At 39.3% G+C, this 23,239-nt stretch overlaps 1 protein-coding gene and 1 pseudogene across 1 annotated transcript in view; both read left to right on the plus strand.

The window, feature by feature from the left end:
* LOC149580164 (metal tolerance protein 11-like) overlaps window positions 1-23,239 on the plus strand; it is a 98,345-nt gene that overhangs the window by 61,581 nt on the left and 13,525 nt on the right. The gene's annotated exons all lie outside the window — the stretch shown is intronic.
* On the plus strand, window positions 11,419-11,992 carry LOC149580165 (uncharacterized; annotated as a pseudogene).

Consider the following 23,239-nt stretch of genomic DNA (forward strand, 5'->3'; position numbering starts at 1 on the left):
AGAAGCTTCCCCCTTCCAATAATTAATGCACTCTCTAGAAACTCCTCTCTTGCAATAATTAATTGTGCTTCTAGAGGCTTCCACCTTTCCAATAATTAATACACACTCTAGACGCATCTCCTTTGTAATACAATAATTAATTAAATTAATTAAATATAAAGCCACCTTTTAATTTTAATTTATTTAATGACTTTATAAGAAATTAATTTAATTTTTTCTTATCCTCCACTTAGACTTTGGAGAACGTGAAGGCCAAAAGATGGGATCATTACAAATCCGCCCTCCTTGAAATTGCTTGTCCTCAAGCAATTAAGTAACATAATGAACTCCAACCTCCACCTGGATCCCAATTGAAGTAATATGTGATATCCATATGGACATTAAACAAACTAAAAATAAACATCATTAAGACCAACCACATGTCCTGCAAGTTAGCTCCCAAAACTTGTGCTGATGAAGTATAAGTCTAGATGTCACCAGAAGGCGGCTCCATAGAAGATCTATGAAATCTCTTCTTCCCAACTGCTGCAACACAAAACTGAATCTTTGTAGATAGTGAAAACAAAGCCCAACTCCACTCAGGAGAGTGATCAATATCGACCGCAAACATCAAATTGTCATAAGACAATGTGGCATCCATGTTGAACATAGTACTATTGCAGAAGTGAACATCAACACTTTGTTGATCGATAGTATAATATGACTCTGTCACTATATCACTCACCTCATTAGCAATAATAGGTGTACTATCATCAAAGCACACATCTACAACTGCATGCATACTGCTAAACTTCTTGTTGGATGGTTCAATTGACACAGAAGTGGTTGCTGATATGACAATATCCTCACATTCTCCTAATCCCATTATTGCTGCATTGCCATCCTCTGACAAAGCTTCATATGTGGACTCCTGACTATCACCAATAGCATAGCCCGGTGGTGTCTCGATCCCATCTGAAGAATCAACTACCTTCTGCTCTGGAGCAACATACAAATTGTCAATGTTGATGCCCATCTTTTTTGCCATAAGTTGCAACATCATATCCATTCGCCTATTTTGCTCCTGTTGCATACGACGCCCCTTCTCTAATGTACCCAGTAATCTAAATATTACATTTTCTTGATCTGGACTGATATATATTTTGTCAAACACTTTTCCCTCTATCCGGCTATCTATAAGATCTCCACAGGATGGCACGACTTATAGCTCTGATACCACTGTAATGAACACCCAGGAATGCCCAAAAGCTGAACCAACTGCTGAAATTATATTAATTCTAAAAATGCTGCAATCAAGTACAAAGAGATGTATTCCAAAGGCCAAACCCTAAGGGAATGACGTCTAGAATGTTACAACAGAGAATGAACGTCCTCTATTGCCAAAAAAAGGGAGTGATTCACACATCCAAGCTGTTATCAAATGCAAGTCATAATCATTCGATACAATAATCCCATGCTAAACAATGAGACTCTCACCCCTATTTATCCTATTCTTTCACCCTTCTAGAAAGAACTAAAACATTAATTAATTGCAAGTGCTAGAAGCTTCCTCCTTCCAATAATTAATGCACTCTCTAGAAACTCCTCTCTTGCAATAATTAATTGTGCTTCTAGAGGCTTCCACCTTTCCAATAATTAATACACTCTAGACGCATCTCCTTTGTAATACAATAATTAATTAAATTAATTAAATATAAAGCCACCTTTTAATTTTAATTTATTTAATGACTTTATAAGAAATTAATTTAATTTTTTCTTATCCTCCACTTAGACTTTGGAGAACGTGAAGGCCAAAAGATGGGATCATTACAAATCCGCCCTCCTTGAAATTGCTTGTCCTCAAGCAATTAAGTAACATAATGGACTCCAACCTCCACCTGGATCCCAATAGAAGTCGTATGCGACATCCTTGTGGACATTAAACCAACTACAAATCAGCATCATCAGGACCAACCACATGTCATGCAACCTAGCACCCAATACTTGTGCTGATGGTGAAGAAGTTAGAATGTCACCAAAAGGTAACTCCGTATAAGATCTATGAAATCTCTTCTTCCCAACTGTTGCAACACAAAACTGAATATTTGTAGATGGTGAAAACAAAGCCCAACTCCACTCAAGAGAGTGATCAATATCAACCTCAAACATCAAATTGTCATAAGACAATGTGGCATCCATGTTGAACATAGTACTATCGCAGCAGTGAACATCTACACTTTGTTGATCAATAGTATAATATGACTTTGTCACTATATCACTCACCTCATTAGCAATAATAGGTGTACTATCATCAAAGCACACATCTAGAACTGCATGCATACTGCTAAACTCTTTGTTGGATGGTTCAACGAACACAGAAGTGGTTGCTGATATGATAGTATCCTCGCATTCTCCTAATCCCATTATTGTTGCATCGCCATCCTCTAACAAAGCTTCATATGTGGACTCCTGACTATCACCAATAGCATAGCCCGATGGTGTCTCGATCCCATTTGAAGAATCAACTACCTTCTGCTCTGGAGCAACATACAAATCGTCAATGTTGATGCCCATCTTTTTTGCCATAAGTTGCAACATCATATCCATAGTTGCATTTCCATTATTCTAAAAAGAATAATACAAAGACTAGTTGAACAATGAGTTTTGTGGTCTTGCCCTTGAAGCTATTTGGACAGTGGGTCCTTCTGCCTTCTAAAACTCCTAATAGGGTTGGCACAACTCCTAACAGGGTTGGAATCTCCTCATAGGGATTCAAAGTCTCCTAAGAGGGACTGATATGTACTGAATGTATTTCATTGGCTCCTAACAGAGTCTATCCTCTTACAAGGAACTTAAATATATGCACATCATTTTGTGGGTACCATCCCCATCGGGGTTTTCCCTCTAATCAATTGTTTACCTAGTTAACATATCTAGTGTTATTGTGTATGTGAATCTTCTTATGGTTGTTGTTTATATTGATCACATGTTTGAAGTTTAATAAGGTTGATAACAATTGTATTGATATGATAATTGATTCACCCCCTCTCCCCCCCTCTCAGTTATCTTGGTGGACTTTACTTTCTAACAGGCTAGTAGTTATAATAGTGGTGTCGTATGGGGCAACATCAGCTACAAAAGACTCTTTTTTTTATTTTGGAGTGAACCCTCACAAAACTACACAGAGTAGAATATGTCCCCAAGGTGTTGTCAGCTTGTGTACAAGATTATAGAGGCTATGTGAGATCCAACCACACATTTAGGCTGGATAAGTTAAGGAGCTATTCTCTGGATGACACATAGAAAACAACAAACACCTGTCAGCCGACAGGATGGTCCCGGTGGTGTTTCTGTAGCCGACGGAATGGTTGTCGTCGGTGTTTTGTATTTTGTAGCCAACGGGTAAATAGTTTGTAGCGGATGTAATGTTGTGGCCGACGGACTCCTTCGGGAAGGTTCGGCGGATAGTATTTATATCCCGTCTGGGATCATTGTAAATGAATCATCTACTATTACTCATCTTATCAAGCATAATGTAATGTTTGGCATATGCGAATAATCTAAGGAATTCTGTTGTTCATGTTCCATTGTCTGTATGCGTTGATTTCTTTACCCATACAGTAAACATTTGGCGTCGTTGCCTGATGGACCTGGTACGCAGGCAGGCGGATGGAAATTAAATGCCGAATCTGTTGAATAAAAATAAGAACACGGTGAAGGATAAAGATGAGATTCGCGCAGCTCAAGCTAATTTAATTTTGGCACAGCAGGCAGAGCGCCAGAGGAGATTCTAGAAGATTGCCGACGGAAATTGAAGCGCGGAGGAATTGTTGGAGGAGACTCGACAGTGGGTGGATTTGGTGGAAGAAGCACGGGAGGAGTTTTGGAATTTGTGTTCGCTGAGGGAAGAAAATTCAGACGGAAGAGCAGCAACTCACACGGCTCGCAGTGCCGAGGGAGCATGAGCGTGGAGTGACCTCTTCGTCCGGGATAGACTGCCGCGGGAAACAACTTTAGAAGATCCTTCTTCTTCACCAAGGTTTGTAGCTGTCGACACCTCCGGTGTGGGAGTGTAGACCACCGGTGTGAGAGTTCAAACTGCTAGTGTGGGAGTGCAGACCGCCGGTGTGGGAGTTCAGATTGTCGGTGTGGGAGTGCCAACCGCCGGTGTGGGAGTGCAGACCGCCAGTGTGGGAGTTTAGACCTTCGATGTGGGAGTGCAGACTGCCGATGTGGGAGTGCAGACCTCCGGTGTTGGAGTAAACAGCGCCAGTGTTGCAAGATCCAGTAACGCCTCTCTACCAAATTCAGTTGTAATGGCGGGACCCAAAGAAAAGCTGCCGAAGTTTGAGGGTGATGGTACAGCCCACCCCATCCGACATTGTAAGACATGTGAGACGATCTGGTGGGCAAATGGAATCACAGATGCCAACAAATGGGTCAGGCAATTTTCAGCAACCCTACGAGGTGTGGCGATTGATTGGTTTTCGCATACGAATCCACAAAAGCTAAATAACTGGGATAACATTAAAAAGGAGTTCATGGTGGAATTTAAACTCTTGCGGTCGTAGCAGAGATTTTCAATACCAAACAGGGGAAGCACGAAACTGTCCGTGTCTACGCCAGGAGATTAAAAGACTTAATAAACAAAATGGAAAGCAAGTCGACGGATGGATTGCAGAAAAGATGGTTCGTGGATGGTCTATGCTCGAAGTTGCGGAGGAAAATGAAAATTGTGCCACCGTCGTCATATGTGGATGCGTATAACAGAGCACTGGACCTTGAAAGTGAGCAGAAGACAAAGAAGAAGAAAACTAGCTCCTCTGATTCTGATGATGACGAGCCTATCGGAGATGATAGCAGCGACAACGAAGGTGGCATCAAGAAGGTTCGTGCCCTACAGAAGGATATGGTTCGCATGATGGAGTTTAAAAACATGCAGAATAAGCCAAAAGGCAGTGAGCTGTGGTGCACGGAGTGTAAGACCGACGGTCATACTAAATGATCGTGTCCAAAGAACCAATTTTGTGACATTTGTCAAATCATGGGCCATTCGACAAAAGAGTGCCCCTTTAACATGAAAACAAGAGGATCTGTGCAGGTGTTTCTCACACAGGAGGCTTCCCCGTCGGGCAGTAGCAGAAATACAAATAGTGCAGGTGCCACATCCGGAGAATACATAAATAATAGCAGAGGGCAAAATAACAACAATACAAATAATAACAATAATAATGGGAGCCGAAGTCGAATTCAGTATGATGCAAATGGATGGCCGATCGTTTAATGCCGAGCATGTAATTTGTGGGGTCATTTTGCGCGGGATTGTACAACGGAAAACACACCGAAATTATTATGCAGATGGTGCGGACCCGACGATCATGAAGATTCCAAGTGTCCAAAGTCTGGAGTAAACTTGATCACTGTCAGCACGGATGTAGAGGAGGTTTTGGCAATTACACGGAGGCAAGCGGAGGAAAAGAGAAAATTGGCGAAAGCGCAGACGGGAATTGCAAAGGCATCGTCAGCGGGGACATCTTAGTTGAAGGACATCACCGACACCTTGGCAAGGAACTTCGCAAAACAAAACATTGTACGACAGATCTTACAAACGGAGATATCGGTCAAGATAAGTGACCTTCTCACAATGCCCCAGTTACGGACGGCCATTCTAAATCATACACCATTTTCGAAAGCAATGGAGGACATAGGAAGGGACAATAGGGAAGTGATGACAACAGACCCAATGCTGCCGGCACTCACCTCCGGATGGCATCCGGCAGTCGTCGAGATGGGGATTTTGGGAAACGTTTTGATAGACACAATTGTCGACGGAGGGTCCGGCGTGAATGTGTTGCCAGAGGATAATTGGAAGAAGTTGGGAAAGTCGACATTATGGCCACCTGCATTTCAGTTGCTCACGGCAGACCAACATGGAATCAAACTGTTGGAAATCTTGAAAGCGCAACCGGTAACCATTGGTACGCAACCATTTTTATTGGATTTCGCAGTCATTCCATTGAAAAGAAAAGGATATGATGCTATTCTGGGACGGGATTGGTTGGTGCAAGCAAAAGTAAAATATGATTGGAAACAAAATACTCTATCAATGGAGCGCGGAGACAAAAGATTCATAATTGACCTGCACACACAAACGGTAGGTGAGGAGGCAGCATCGTCAGACTCAGAAGGTGAAGGCGACAGTGATGATGAAAGAAATGACAACAAAGGAAAGAGGAGAATGGAACTGGACGAAGAAGGAATATTGAGACTAGACGGAAGATCAAATGACGACGACCTAGACTCGGTGAATAGCCTTTACCATTGGCAAATAGAAGACTACGAACTCTTTCCGAGTTGTAATGTGCTAAGGGTCGACGAAAGTGAGAAAAAGGAGGAAAATGGGTGTCTGGAGGAATACAGAGAAGCAGATGACGCAAAGGAGGTTACGGCTGAAGAAGGGAAGGACATACAATCCAGACCCAGAAAAAAGAAAGATCCCACCATTCGGTACACGGTGAACGGACCACACAGGAGGAAAAGAACGCATTGCACCATAAAATTACTTGAAGGGTACCAACAGCAAGGAAATAAACTAGATGCGCGACAACCGCAGGCACAGTGGGCGACGGAGGTAACACAGAACAGACATAAGGCGTGGCATGCCAAACTCAGAAGGTTTCAGCCGGGGCAGTTGGTACTCAAGTACGACGGTCGGGATGAAATGAAACAGGAAAGGTTTAAGGCAAGATGGGTTGGACCAGATTAGACCCGGGAGGTCGGCGACAATCGGGTGATAAAATTGGAGACATTGGACGAGCAAGAGGTGCCTGTGGTAGTCAACGGATTTAAATTGCAACTATATGATGCCAGGAAGACTCCGTCGCTGTCACAGAATGGCCAGTTGACTCCGTCGTCGTTGCAGAATGGCGATGCCTGGAGGCAAAATTGAGGTGCTGTCTTTCTATTTTATTTTATTTTTGTCAAAAAAAAAAAATTTAAAATTAAAAAAAAAAAAAAGAAAAAAAACTGGGAAAAAAAAAAGAAAAAGAAAAAAAAGGCGGCCTCTGCGGGCACCTGGCCACGGGAGGTCCTCCGTGGACCTCCTACGCGGGAGGAGGTGTTCGGCGGACCTCTTCTGCGGGAGGTCCTCCGCGGACCTCTCCCGCGGAGGTGCCCAGCCTTGTTGCGACCCTGCGGGTTTCTCATTTCCGCGGGCTTCTTTTTCAATGATTTTTGCCGCTTGTAAAACAGTCTCCTGCCAGTGTTAAGAAATCTCCTGCGGTGTTATGGTTTATGCTTTTTTGTGGTGCCGGATGGCAGTTTGCAGTGGGGGGTTGAGATAAGCAACTATATTTTCTGGGAAGGAGGTTTTTTTTTGGAGGTTGAAGGATTGGCGTTTATTATTCCAATAGATTTTTCAGCTTAGGCGACAGTTTGATCTGGATACGGAACGCATGCTAGAAGGGAGCATGTGCATGTTGTCAATCTAGCAAGCGGCAGCTTTGGCTTTGGGTGAAGGTTTGAGTTAGCAGTGGGAAAGGTGTGTGGCGGACTGGAAAATTTTAGTTGGAGGATTGGAATATAGGAGGGGGAAAGAGGTGTGTGTAAGCCTGGAAGCAGTCAGAAGTGAGGAGCTATTAATTATTTAAATTTAAAAAAAGAAAAAAGAAAAAAAAACGACGACAGATTCAAGTTGTTCGGAATGAGTAGTAGACGATGCCGAATAGAAAGGGAAGCAACAGTGTTTACCAGAAAGAGTGCAGAATCGGCAGAAAATGACAGAAATGGTGTGTTCTGTGCAGTTTTGTGTGGGTTTCGAAGTGCTAATTTGGTCTTGGCAGGGAGCACTGCCCCTTGACCCCGCCGGGGTTGTTGCCCCTTGGACCCCCAGTCGTTGCGGATATCAGTCGTGGGAGTTTGACCAGTTGATGAAGACCTGGAGCTGTTGCAGGCATAGAATGTTGTGTACCAGAGGCACTTGGAGTAGGTGTTGGCTGTGAGGCTGTCTTGGTGGATGCGTAGAGAGCTCGGGAGGAGCTGATCGTCCAGCTGGAGGCAGTGCAATGACACTTGGCTCGGGGTACCCAGGAGTTGGAAACAGAGAAAGTAGCATGGGTGGCTATCAAGGTCAGCTTGAGAAGACAGTATTGTGTTAGTAGAGGCTACAGATGCAACGGATGAAGTTGAAAGTGATGTGACAGGAGCAGATTTTTCTTGTTACAGTTAGTCCGTTAATGTATTTTGTTTGTTAATTTGTCTCAGATATTTTGTAATTGTCGTCCAGAGACGACTTTTCTTTTTGGGGGGGATGGTGTCAGCTGACTGGATGGTCTCGGCGGTGTTTCTATAGCTGACGGAATGGTTGTCGTCAGTGTTTTGTATTTTGTAGCTGATGGGTAAATAGTTTGTAGCGGATGTAATGTTGTGGCCGACGGACTCCTTCGGAAAGGTTCGGCGGATAGTATTTATATCCCGTCTGGGATCATTGTAAATGAATCATCTACTATTACTCATCTTATCAAGCATAATGTAATGTCTGGCATATGCGAATAATCTAAGGAATTCTGCTGTTCGTGTTCCATTGTCTGTATGCGTTGATTTCTTTACCCGTACAGTAAACAACACTCTTTTTAACAATCACATTTTCAAGAATGATCAAAAGTTTTAAAGTGGCAATCAAAGGCATAGAAGAATAGTATGGATACCACAAAATTGTAAGATGGAAGTTCAAGAATTAAGTTTTTTGAAGTTTTAGTTTCCTTGGAATGCATCCATTTGGAATTGTTACTTAATTTTAACTCATGTTAAAATTCAGTTCTAAAAATTCAAATTTGTATTTGCTGAAAAACACTTTCATTTGATATTTACAAAGGAATAGAAATGTCCTTGTATTATTCATTTTTTGAATATACAGCTGATATTTACAAAAGAATGAAATGAAAAGAAAAATGCTGAAATTAAACATCTCACACAAGCCGTGAGTTTAACTATTGCCTTTCATACATATTCAGAATATAAAAAATAATACATATAAAGGTAGGGTTAGAGGCAACCGGTCATTGCTTTTTCAACTTTTCACTGGTTAAGTGATCCATAATGTTGTTTCTGGTCCAGCTCTTGATCCGCCAAGTTCCGGTCTTCATTTCCCTACACAAAGAAAAAGAGGGGTTAGATCTTGAAAAATCTAAGCAATGACTGAATACCTATAACTAGTCATCCCACACATGTATTGTCTTTCCCTATTCTGAGTATATATCAAAGATAGTAAAGTACATTCTCAGTGCTCAGGGGAGGAAAAAACAGAAGTATATAATGTTAAAGGGACGGATTATTTTTGATATGAAACCTTTCATTATAATCAAGTATAAGCTTGTTAAGTTCACAAGGAATAGGTGCAAATCATAGAAAGTGGTTTATGAGTGTCACGAGCTCGTGCTCGAACCTCATAAATAATCTTTATTTGCTGGAGTTGTATCTATTTCAAGCAAGGAAATGAAACCCCAAAGTTTAAGCATACTCAAAATAATCAATATAAGCCCAGCTGCAAATGGACAGCGACATTATCTCATAATATATTGGTTTCAAATTCCAACTCATAGTAGAGGCAGAGGAAGTGCAAGATTGGAAAACTAAAACCCATGTTTTAGTCATAGAATTTCCAACAAACATAAAGTGTTTTACAAATCAAGAAGCTGGTTAGAAAACAGAAATCTATGCTTACAAATGAAAAGAGTAAAGTTGTACTGGTGAACTCAAAATATTGCAAACAGCAGGGTTAGAAATATAAAGGCAGGAATATGCAGCTACAGTACAAGCCACAAAGCAGAACCAAAATATTATAAAATGCCTATGGAATTAAAGGAGATCAGGTTACAACAATTGAAAAATGCTAATTACAATGACTAAGAATGCTGATGGAAAAGAAGTGTTATCCTTTTGACCTATCAGTTCAAAAAGAAAGGTTGTGCTGCTGAAATGATTTATTTTCAAACACTTGGCATTTCATGCCTATAGATTACATTTTATGACCAAAAAACATTACTCAAAAATGCAACATATAAAACAAGTACTACATGTTTTTTCGAAAATGTAATTTTATTTATTAAATGTCCATAGTGCTTCACACAAGCCGTGAAACTAACCAGTAAAAAAAGAAAAGTTAGAACCTGATTTTTACACATAAATACAAGTGCAAAAAGAAAGAATAGAAAAGAAAAAGGGTTCATAGCTGCCAGCCATTGCCTGGAATGACTGGCTTGTTGCTAGTTGCCTACACGCTCGCTTCCATTGTCCTATTTTTCCATGCTCCCACTCCAAATCCTGTAGATGCAAAAAATGAGTTAGATCAAAATGATCTAAGCAATGGCCAACGAACTCATCCCCTTGCCTTGCACATGCACTTACATCCAAAAAATCCTTAAATCCTAATCTATTTTTTCCTAACATGTTTGTTTCCTAGGCAACATCCAATCTCTTAACAAGTACGCAGATATAACCGTAGGCTCCCACAAGGGTTATTGAGCCCGGCATGCTTATAAGAGATTGGAATATCGGAGCTGATCAAAAGTACAATCAAAATATCAAAGGGATGTATTCATCTATGAGACTTTTATTCTCAAAAAAAAGAGTGCTACAGCAAGTTATTCCCTTGGAAATGAAGTATATTTATTGTGACAAGCGGAGAACAAGAGAGAAATGAACATGATAACCAAATCTTGGTAGAAAATTTGTACTTTCTAAGGAAGAAACATTTGCAATCAAGTAATGAATTTAAAAGTTCAATCATAAATCCTTTAGAATTACCTATGACATACATTATAATGGCAGGATGATTGGTAATCATGACACAAATTCGCTATAGATTGACCCTGAGATTCAAGACAGTTTTCATGACAAAATGGAGTTGAAATTCTAGGGGATGCGGACATCACTCATCAATCTAAGGCAGATAATTTTTGCCTTGTTGGTCATCATGAGTTGACGAGGTCTACTGGTGTTGATATCTGTGGTTATGAAGATGCTGATTTTGGAAATGGTAGTAAAAAGAATTTAGAACCAGGAGAACCTATGTCAAAGACTTACAATGGCCTTGAATAAATAGGTATGATGACTCAAAGTTTGGGAAGCAGCAAGAAGAAGGTTTGCTAATTTTGGAGCTGTTTGATGGAGTTGATGCTAATGCTTCTGCTTCTAAAGAATTAGAGCTTCAAGGGGTACATTCTGACATTCTGACTATGTAGAAGGAGAAAGTTACATATTCTTTAAACAAAATAACTGTAAAGTTCAAATGTTGATAAAGCAATCTCCAGATTCTTTCTAAAAACTAGCTTTTGAGGTCTTTAAAAGTTGCAACAACAAGCAATGAAAATGGTACAGTAACACCAAAATGGAAAAGTGGTGAATGATCATGAAAGAAGTTAGGGTTCTCCTACAGCAACTATGGAAAGATCTGAGGCTGACAAACTTGTTGATAAGATGGAATTTAGTGAGCTGTGCAATGAATTTGAGTGTGTTAGTAGCCCTTCTGTAGAGGCTATAGCATGACAACTTGCTAGAGATATTCTAGAGATGCGAGAAGGGAACAGAGCATTGGGGACCTTTGTGGTTTTTGTTAAATACAAGGATCCATTGAGATCTTTCACTAGTCGAAATAAGTACAAGAGACCTTCATGGGCAAGAGGGGCTTTAGATCGGCCTTATGTGATGGTGCAAGAAATGACAATGCTGTCAACAAGTGTTTTGAACATCAAATGGACAATTCAGGGAAAAATCTGAAATTTCAATGATATTTTTACAAGATGTGATTTTGAGCATCAATTCATTATTCACATTGAATCAGATAAGTGGTCAAGTGATTGAACATCAAGAAGATTGGGATCTCTCTGCATCATCTGTCTTAGGACAAGCTTATTTATGGGCATCTAGGTGGTTGTATGCTGCAACTGAAGCTGGGAAGGATGTAGCTGAAGTAACAAAGGATGTAAAAAGTCCATTTGATAAAGAAGAACAATAACAGTCGCGTCTTCTTTATCATTCTTCAAAATAGTGCCTTACCTGTGCACGTCAAGCGAACAATAAGAGGAGGAATATAGTTCAAGCTTTGCAAAAAATGAATGAACACATTCAGGTTTTTTTTTTTAAGAACATTTAATAGTAAGAAAATCTTTTGTAAAACTACCTGAAATATCAAAAGAACCTCCAAAAATACACAAGATTCACCCTCTAGGAATGATATTGCATCAAATTTCAACTCCAAATACGTCCAGAAATGGCAAAGCTACAGCCACGAAATATCATGGAAATGGAAGAGGGAAAACCGCATGAATATGGGTCCTGCAACAATGAAATAAAGTAGAACATTTTAATGGCGGCTAAGATATCCTTAATGGCAAAAGAGGTATCAATAATTTTGCATTTGAGAGAGGATCTTACCCAGTAATGTTTAGCAACAGCCAAATAGCAAACCTCCAACAGCAGAGACTCCAGAGGTGGAGGCAAAACAGAGAAAAAGACATTAATGGTGGAGGGAGTTATGAGTTTTTTCGCCTTCAAACCTTGAGTCGACCTCCAACCTTAGATTTCTAAAGGGTCGACAAGTATGAAATGAAAGGAGAGTCAAAAAATCAGATATATATTGTCCCCCAAGTCATATTTGATAAACTCTTGAGGCCTGATACTTTAGTGGGGTTTGTTTTATTTTTTCTTTGCTAAGTTCATCTTTTTATATTTTGTTGTTGTTGGGGGAGGGAATTTAATACCCTAGTCTTACTATGTCATATGTCATTTTTTAATGTATTGCACCTTGTAAAACAAACTATTTAATGGTATTTATAAACCATTTGAATACATTTGTTATTTTTAATGCATTAAAAGGTCAAAAATGACGTGTAATTTGATATTTAGTGGGATGTTATTCTTAACTTATGAGTTATGAGTCAATTTGGAGACATGTAGAGGGAATATAAGAGACTACAGGTCAAATTTGACCTTGTCTTGTCAGTTGAGAAGTCTTCATGGCCAGTTGGAGTGTTTTGTGGACAGTTTGGAGTGAGTCATAGGGGTGTTTATGACTTAGTGGATATTTTTCAGGGGTGGGACTTTATTTTGGAAGTTTCTAGGACCTCTTTTCTAGGCTTTTTTTTGGCATCCAACTCAAGGGGTTATTTGAGGTGGATTAAGTGAGTTTTTGAACTCATTTTAGTTCACTTCTGACTAGTGACTTGAAATGACCAAGTGATTTTTATCCTTGGGGGTTTTTGACATTATTGGTCTGTAACTCAGTTGTTTTTTGGAAAAATCAATATATTTGATAGGTCTTATTCCATTGCAGAGTTCTTCATCTTACTTATTATTGCAGTTCAGTGTGTCATGTGATTGATAAAGCAAGAAATACAAATGTTTTTCTTTTAAAACATTTTGTTTCATTGTTTCTGTCTCACTTACCTTCATCTTTCTACAAGTGACCTTTTTGTGGAGGTTATTAACTGTCTTATAGAGGTGTTTCAAATCCTAACTTGTGAAAATCATCTTTCCTTGATAGTATTTGCATCATTCATACCTATTAACGAAATATTTATGCATTGGGGTCTATAATAAGTTGTGATTTTCCTTTTCTTCGCATTTGGGATTAAGTATCTTTTTAAGCTATTCACCTTTGTTTAAGGTTTTCTAAGCTTAGGTTTTAAGTTTTAGCTTCCTAGTTAAGTTTTCTTCCCTCTCCCCTTTTCCTGGAAAGTCAAGTAGTTTTATAGTGTGAGTAAGCTAGGAGCCGGCCTTATCCGTAGATTCACTCTTTTTATAGTTCACCCACAACTTAGGAGTGTTTCCATTGTTATCTTGAAATGTTAAATTATTGTCAAATTTGATGAAGGTGTAATTTCAAGTGATAACAAGAAGAATTATACCTTCTGAACATAGAGTATTATCATAGATCACCAGGACAAATCCAAAAATATCTCTAAGTCTCATGAAATATGCTAAGAGAAAGGGAAGAAAGAGAGAGAAAAAAAAAAAAACCCTTCTGAAGACAGTAATAACAAAAATCTTGAAAAAGCGACTTATATAAATAAGGTATGCTCACCAAACAATGATTTTGCAAGAGGAAAGCACTCAGAAGATGTCTAAAAGTAATCAGAAAATCACATGGGAGGCTATTGCATCATCCACTCAATGAGTCTCAAGGGAAAAGCTTTCAGTAAGTCCAGATTTGAATTAACAAAATGTCCTTAAAAGGCTTCAAGAACCCTCTTTCTTCCATGAGCAGAATAAGATCAAAACTGCAAAGAGAAGTATGTATTCTAATCATAGAAGATGGCTTCAAAGAAAAAGAAGCTCTAAAATATCATGGCAATTTAAAGGCAGTCACGACTTCAAATAATGGTAGCTCAAAATGAGCAAAATTCAGCAGAACTGAACTCACATGCAAAAATCCTTGCATCTACAGAAATCGTTCCAGTATACTCCAACTATGGCGGTTTCTAGCTTCATAAACTCCAGATGTCTTATAAAATGTAGAAAATGTGAAAGGAGCAGCTCATAATATCAACAATGGCGGCTAAGGAGAAAATGCAGAAACTAGAAACCCTAGCCGCAAGCTCTCCAAGCAATACAATATAAAAATGTAAAGAAATGTACAAGGTTTTCAACTTCATAAATGGTAATGGCCGCCTCAAAAAAAAAACACAGTAATGCTATAGAAGCTTCAAATGGCGGCTCAAATGAATCACCAGCAAGTATCAAACAGACAATATTACCTTCAATATTGCGGCTTCCAGTTCTAATATACTTCATAAATGGTAATGGCATCTAAGGAGAAATACAGGAAAAAATCACAACCAAACCCTCATATATGGCGGCTCCAACAGTAAAAAATCATATGCTAATATAGCCGCTAATGCTTTAATTCCAGTCGCGGCTGTCAAATGGACACTGAAATGTGCCCATTCCAGTGAAAGAAGGTGGCTTCACAGAAGAGTGATTTCGCAAAACTGTGGCGGCTATCAAACCCTAGTCAAGCTCTCCAGAAAAACAACTCATACACAAATGAATAAGCTTAGGGTAGCAAAATGATATTATGCCCTTTCTCCTTTTTGATAATCTTTGAAATCTGCCGACATGGGAGAAGCTTTGAAGTTTTTTTTCTTTTCTTTTTTAAAATTTCTCAAAACTGAAATGTAATATATATGCCGTGGGCTTTGGAAAGGGGGGAGTTTTAATTGTTTTTAGGTTTTATTTTATTTGCATGAGTTTAATATTGTAAAACATAAGTGTTAGATGACATTATAAGTCATTTTAATATTTTTGTTATTTCTTAAATGCAAATAAGAGGGAAGGATAAAATTTGAATTGGTCTTATGACTAGTGAGTCAATATGACATGTTTTTTTAAAATACTAAGTCTTAGGAGTTATTGTTTTGAAAGATTTAGTACTATCATTTAAAGTCATGGAGAAAATATCTGGGGGATTTTTGAGTCATTTCAGGACCGTGGGTCAAATTTTGACCTTGTCTTGGTAGTTTGAGTGTCTTTATGACCTTTTTGAGTGTTTTTAGGGTAGTTAAACATGAGTCATAGGTTTCATTATGACTTAGTGGAGTTCATAAGGTAGTGAATCATCATTTTCAGTGGTTATGACTCCTATTTCAGAGGCACTTCTCATGGATTCGACCCTAAGGGTTTGTGTTTAGTATTTTGAACTCTGATTTTGAAGGGAGTTATGATTATGCAAAGGAGACTTACGTGACATTTGTTTTGTCCTTAGCAATTTTTGTGCAGAAATTTGTAACTCATTTTGGAAAGATCAAATACAAGTGATAGTGGCTGAGTTTATTTTGGAGCCTTCTTTTCTTTTTGAAATTCTGTGTGTATTTTCAAGTGATTTGATAAAGAAAACTAGTGAATCATCATTTTTCCATGTTGCTTTGTCTCACCTAAACACCTAGTTGCAGAAAAGTATGTTTGTTTGCAAGTTGTAGTTCATGTTTTAAAAGGTGAAGCTCATAAGAAAGGCACCTATTTTCCTCCTTATTCTGGTTCATTTTCAGACTTTATTTCAAAATATTTATGCAAGCCTATACAGAAAGGAAGTGTTTTGTATTCATTCAGATATGCTAGTAATTCCTCCTAGTTACCAGTGTTTGAATTTTCATATCATATTTTGGTGTATCACCTGGTTCTTTAGTTTAGAGTTTAAGATCTTGGGTTCATTTTAGTAACTTCTATCCCTTTTCCCTACAAGTTCATGTTAGTTTTTTGGAGTTATTGTTGATTATCCAATAGGAACCAGCCTAGAATCCGGAGGTTTCATTTCTATGTAAGTATTTCCCACATGCAGAAATGAATCCCATGTTAGGCAAGATTGTTATACTTGTTTAGTTTAACAGGGTGTAAAATTTTAGCATTAATAGGAATAATTGTTTTTAGTGACCATTGAAGACCATGAGTTATCACGTCAATTATTTAGCACATGAAGCTTAAAAGTCATGTTGAATAAAAGGATAGCACTTTCAGATTGTGTTCTGGAGTAAATGTTGCTAGTAGTAGAAAGTGACTAGAAAAGAATAACCAAGCACACTTTCACTTAGCACATAGGCATTTGACTTGGGAAATAACTTGAGAAAACCTTATAAATTGAGGGATTTTGTGTTTGTTTTGGTGTTTTTCAAATGGGTTTGTCCTTAGGATTGTTGCAATTCCACATCTCTTCTGCAATTAATGTAAGAGTGTTTTTTCTAATCCCATTGTTATCTTCTCATAGTTGCTGAGATCTAACCACACATTTTAGGCCAGATATGTTAAGGAGCTATTCTTTGGATGACACATAGAAAACAACAAACACTTTTTTGACAATCAGATTTTCAAGAATGATCAAAAGTTTTAAAGCAGCATTCAAAGGCATATAAGAATAATATGGATTCTGCAAAATTGTAAGATGGAAGTTGAAGAATTAGATTTTTTGAAGTTTTAGTTTCTTTGGAATGGAGCCATTTGGAATAATTGTTTTTAGTGACCATTGAAGACCATGAGTCATCATGTCAACTATTTAGCACATGAAGCTTAGATGTCATGTTGAATAGAGGGAGAGCTCATTCAGATTGTGTTCTGGAGTAAATGTTTATACTAGTAGAAAGTGAGTAGAAAAGAATAATCGAGCACACTTTCACTTAGCACATAGGCATTTGACTTGGGAAATAACTTGAGAAAACCTTATAAATTGAGGGATTTTGTGTTTGTTTTGGTGTTTTTCAAATGAATCGGTACTTAGGATTGTTGCAATTCCACATTCTCTTCTGCAATTAATTTAAGAGTGTTTTTCTAGTCCCATTGTTATCTTCCCATAGTTGCTTCTGTTGTGTACTCTACACAATTGTTAGCTTCTTGTTAATTTGAACTATTTGCGGTTTGCAACATTTTCCTTGTCAACATTTTTTCTCAGCCTAGTTTCTTTGTTTGTCCCAAAACAACTTGACTTATTCAATGGATTGCTAGAGGCTGTTGGTGATGGCCAAAATTTTCAGACCTTAGGTTGCAAACTGCACCAGAAAGTTTTTCCATCTCCCATTAATTTACCTCAGCCTTTGCTCTCTTGATGGGCTCCCATCACTTGTCAATATAATCTGTCCGCTATTTTATTTGACTTGTAATCATGGGTAGCCAACCAAATCTCCCTTTCGGAGGGTGTTGGACAGTTCATCTCTAAAATAGTGTTTCGACTCCTTTTCAAGTAATTACTTTCACATCGCCTTGTCTTTTAGAAAGTATAGTTATTTTCTTATCCTTTAGGTGGAGCAAAAAGTTTGGATCCTTTTGTCACTTTCAATAGAGGATAAGAATGTTGTATAGGCCAAAGACTTGCACTCTTGAAAGGTTTGCAATTAGGCCTCTAATCACTTACTCACCTCAAACCACTAGCCTTGGACCTTGAGTTTGAGAGTTCTAAACTCTCCTCTATGGATTGGACTTCTCTTTGCTCAAGCACACCATGTAAAGTTGAGTAAAATTGTTTGCAAACTTTGCACATACTCTTCAAGTTGCTAAGTACTCAAAAAGAATTTGTTGGGCGAGTCTTGTCAAGTTTAACTCTCAAGTTTTTACAGCTAGAGGGAAAATGTGGCTAAAAATGTCTACAGAGGTAAAACACTAGTTAAAACATGTTTTTTTTGTTATAAAACCATGCATATTCTCTTTTGAGATGTCAATTTTTAATGTAATACATTTTGTAATTGAATTTTACAAAATAAATGTTCAAGATTTTTTTAAATTTTTTTAGTACTTTCTAAGTTGCCGAGTTTTTGTCATGTATTTGTTGAGTTTTTTGTCATGTATTTGTTTACTCAAAATTTTTAGGCTTCTTGAGTACTCTCCTGTTTACCGTACAGGGTGAAAGGATAATTAACACATGTAGTATAGCATGATATAATGCAGAAAAAATACTTTATTCATATATGCAATATGCTTATTATAATAACTCCAATGATGATGATTACAATTTCCATTTTGGATGGTGTACATATACCTTTCCGAAGGGGTGACTCAACCGTCATGCAGTCGTTCGGATACTATTCTACCTGTCGGCTACAATATAGATTTCACCAACAACATCATCCCCCCCCAAAAGAAAAGTCGTCTTTGGACGACAATTACAAAATATCTGAGACAGATTAACAGAACAGAATATTAACTAACTGTAACAAGATAGATCTGTTTCTGTCACATCACATTCACATTCTTCCTGTGCTTGCACCAAACTAGTCTCCACAACACGTTGCATCTATAACCTCCGCTAACACAATACTGTCACCTTGGCCAATCTGACCTTGATAGCCACCTATGCCACCTTCTCTGCTTCCAACTCCTGGGTACACTGAGCCAAGTTTCGCTCTACTGCCTCCAACTGGATGATCAACTCCTCCTGAGCTCTCTATGCATCCACCAAGATAGCTTCACGTCAAACACCTACTCCCAGTGCCTCAAAGCGTAGCATCCCTCTCGAAAGGCTTGCTCTAGTGCTCTCTCCACCTTTGACACTCGATGCTTGCAACAGCTCCAGGTCTCATCAACTGGTCACACTTCCCACGACTGATAACTGCACTGACTGGGGGTCTTGGGGGCATCACCCCCAGCGAGGTTGAGGGGCAGTGCCCCCATGGGGTCCTAGGGAAGAGCCCCAGGTGCGCTCCCTGTTGTGATACAGGGCGGGATCGAGGGGCAGCGCCCCCGCCGCCAAGAGCAATTAGCACCCTCAAATGCACACAAAACTCCATGGAACAGACCATTTTTGTGATTTTCTTCCGATTCGATACTCTTTTTACCAACCGCTTATGTTTTCTTTATTACCTGTTTATGTCTATCCCTTCGGTACCATACGTTTTCCATTCTCAAATGTTTTGATTTGTCGTCATTTTTTTTTAGAACCTCTTGCTTCCTGAAGAGTACAACTCCTTCCTCTTGAATGCTCTGGTACGACCTCCAAAGGGTAACTTTATTACTGTACCTCTATCAGTGCAGCTTCTTTGATCCCTTTCATTATATCACTACTTAACTCTGTACAATATTGTTTTGAAATCCCTCTTCTGCCTTGGCATTCGTACGGATCTGTACGGCCCTCCCTTAAAGTTCTATGAAAGTCTTTTGTATATGTTCCGACCGTACGACATTTCTCAAGAGCCGTACGGTGTGTCTTGCCTTCTGTTTGATCGTTATGAACTTCTCTGAACTTCTCTGCTTCGTACGTAATTTATTCTCCTTAATACTGTACACTGTACGGTTATTTTATGCATTGTTGGCCATACATTTGTCTTTTCTAAGCCGTACGAAGCGATTCATTTTACGGTCTTCTTGCTTTCTGATCTTCTCTTCACCGTACACCGTACAACAAATTTCTTTCCTCCTGAGTTCCCGTATGGCCGTATGGCATTTATGTTTGCCTTGTTCTCTTATGCCGTATGAAGCTTTCTATGTTTAGCTTACTGTACAAGGATATGTTTTTAAGGGCCGTACGAAGACCGACGTATAGTACTCAATTTACTCTTGCATGTGCTTGCCTCTTGACAGACCTTACACCGTATGGTAACCAGCCTAGTCTTCCTTTTGTGTTTCGCCTGTTGGGTTTTGTATGGATGTCCGTACAGTTGCTACTTGCTTACTTTGTAGTCGTACGCTAGTGTTTCTTATGGGCCGTATGGTGGTTTAGTCAGACTTCTTAATGTTTCCCTTGACTATTCCTTATTATGTTTTGTTAATTAAAAATTGAAAATGCAAGATTCCCTTTTACCTTACATATATACATTATTTACTGTCATTTGTTTCTTTATTACTTCCGTACCCGCACTTAGAAAACCTGTTCAACTTTTTATTTTATCTACACTTAGTTATCTTACATATATACATTATTTACTGCTTTTATACTGTCTCTCAATTGTTTGTCCACGGAGGTGCGTTATTTCTTTCATGATAGACTTTCAATTTCAAACTATTTACTACATTGACTGCTACTTCCTTCTCGTCGAGCGTCTATGATTTTAGTGCTCCGTTATCGCCCACTTCACAGATTTTATTGGTCTGACCCACTTTATTTTAAATTTGCTTGGTCTGATCTCATTACGCCCATTATACTTCAACACTAGTTGTCCTGATTGAATTCTATTCAACTTCAAGTGCTTGTCGTGCCATGCCTTTTGCCTTTTCTATGTAATCGTCGTGGCTCATACCATGAATTCCATCAACTGCCACTCCTTACCGTCAATAACTGTATTCTTGATTCTAGAACTTTCACTCCTTATTGCTGAAGTTTTTATTAAGCCCTTCCTCTTTGTTTCCTGTGCAAACTGTACGATGTGTTTTCCTTGCTGCCTCTACCTTTCTACTAAATCCGTGTTGCAGGGTAACATTTTCTTTCTGCGCAGTTCATTCACCGTGTAATGCACAATGGAATCTTTCCATTTGCTGGGTTTGTACGGTATGTTCTTCCTTTCAGCTTTAGCTGTAATCGCCTTTCCTTCTTCCACTTCTCTGTATTCCTTTGGACATTCCTTTTCCTCTCCTTTCTCACCTTCGTCAACACTTAACATATTACAGCTCGGAAAGAGCTCATAATCCTCCATCTGCTAGTGGAATAGGTCATTCACCAAGTCTAGGTCGTCATCATTCGACCCTCCTAATCTCAATACCCCTTCTTCATCTGGTTCCATTCTCTTTTTTGCTTCGTCATCAATCTTACCTTCTAAGTCTGACGATGCTGCCTCCTCCCCCACCATCTGTGTGTGTAAATCAATTATGAATCTTCTGCCTCCACGTTCCATGGATAGGGTGTTCCATTTCCAATCATGTTTTACCTTTGCTTGCACCAACCACCCCAGTCCAAGTATGGCATTGTACCTTCTTCTCTTCAGCGGGATGACCACAAAATCTAGTAGAAATGGTTGCGTCCCGATTGTTACTGGCTATGCCATCAAAGTTCCCAATGGTTTTATCCCATGCTGATCTGCTGTGAGTAACTGGAAAGTAGGTGGCCACAACGTGGGTCGTCCTAGCTTTTTCCAAATATCTTTTGGTAGCACGTTCACGCTTGATCCTTCGTCTACAATTGTATTTGTCAGTACAGTGCCCAGAATGCCCATCTCAACTACTGTCGGATGCCTTCTTGTTGTATGTGCCAATAGCATCGGATCTGCTACCGTTATTCCATTACTATCTCTTCCTACTTCCTCCATCACTCTTGGGAGTGGTGTCGTATTCATAATAGCCGTTCACAACTGTGGCATCGTGAGAAGGTGGTCATTTAATTTAATAAGAACTTCTGTTTGCATTATCTGCCTTATCATGTTTTGTTCTGCTAAGTTCCTTTTTGAAGTCTCAGCAGTGTCTTTTACTTGTGATTTTTCTATTTTCATCTGCCTCTTCAGCTCTGTTCGTGCTTTTTGTAGCCTCTCCTTCTCTTCTTTTGCATCAAGGTATTTTCTTTCTTCGCCTGCTCACGTGTGACCGCCAAGACCTTCTCATCACATGTTTCAATGCTTAATAGATTTACGCCTTGCTTTGGGCATTTTGAATCTTTGTGGTCCCCCGGACCACACCATCTGCATAGTAGCTATGGCGTCTCCTTCGTAGTATAGTCTCTAGCAAAGTGGCCCCAAAGATTGCATGCATGACACTGAATCATCGGGCGTCCACTCGCGTCGTACTGTATTCGGCTCCGGCCTCCATTGTTACTATTGTTATTGCCACCCTTTCCGCGTCTATTATTGATGTGATATCCTCCCAAAGTTGCATCGTTGCTTGTGTTGTTTCCGATGGACACTTCCTACATTAGTAACACCTACTAGTGTCCTTTTGATTTCATGTTAAACGGGCACTGCTTTAGGGAATGTCCCGCAACTTGGCAGATGTCACAAAACTGTTTCTTCAAGCATGAGCCCTTTGTATGGCCATCCTCTTTACAATCTGTACACCACAATTCTCCCTTCACTGTGTCCGGATTCTTTTTCAAATTCTTAAATTCTTTCATCATTCGGAGCATATCTTTCTGTAACACTTGAATCTTCTTGTTCAATTCCTCGTCACTACTGCTACTTTTAGATGATGAATCGTCTAAATCCGACGACTTATGCTTTTTCTTCTTATTTGTCTTCTGTTCTCTTTCCAAATCCATCATGTGATTATACACATCGGCATATGACGCAGGTGGTACAATCTTCATCTTCTTTTTCAGAGCCGATCATAGCCCCTCCACAAACCATCGTTTCTTCAATCTGTTCGTCGGTTGACTTTCCATCTTCCCAACTAGCTCTTTCGGTCGTCTAGCATAGGCCTAGATTGTTTCATTCTTTCCTTGCTTGGTGCTATATATCTCCGCTACTATTTCATTATCGTCCCATAGCAATCAAAACTCTACTATGAACTCTTTTCTAACATCCGCCCATGTAGTCAGTTTCTGAGGGTCGGCGTCTGAAAACCAATCAATTGCCACACCCCGTAGGGTTGCTGGGAACTGTTTGACCCAATCATCCTCGTCCGTCATGCCATTTTCTGTCCATATGGTTTCGCACATTTTGCAATGTCTAATTGGATCTGCCATTCTATCACCATTAAACTTTGGTAATTTTTCTTTGGGACCTACCATCGCTACTTTCTTTTGATTCTTAGGTACTTGCTGAGCACCCGCGCTGATTTGAGCATCTGCGCTGTTCAAAGTACCTGCGCTGTTTAGAGTACCCACACTGTTCCGAGTACCCACACTGTTATGAGCACCCACGCTATTCTG

Source organism: Cupressus sempervirens, chromosome 1, assembly GCF_028749045.1.
Source record: "Cupressus sempervirens isolate cs-2001-9-10 chromosome 1, ASM2874904v1, whole genome shotgun sequence".
In the NCBI taxonomy this organism is placed as follows: domain Eukaryota; kingdom Viridiplantae; phylum Streptophyta; class Pinopsida; order Cupressales; family Cupressaceae; genus Cupressus; species Cupressus sempervirens.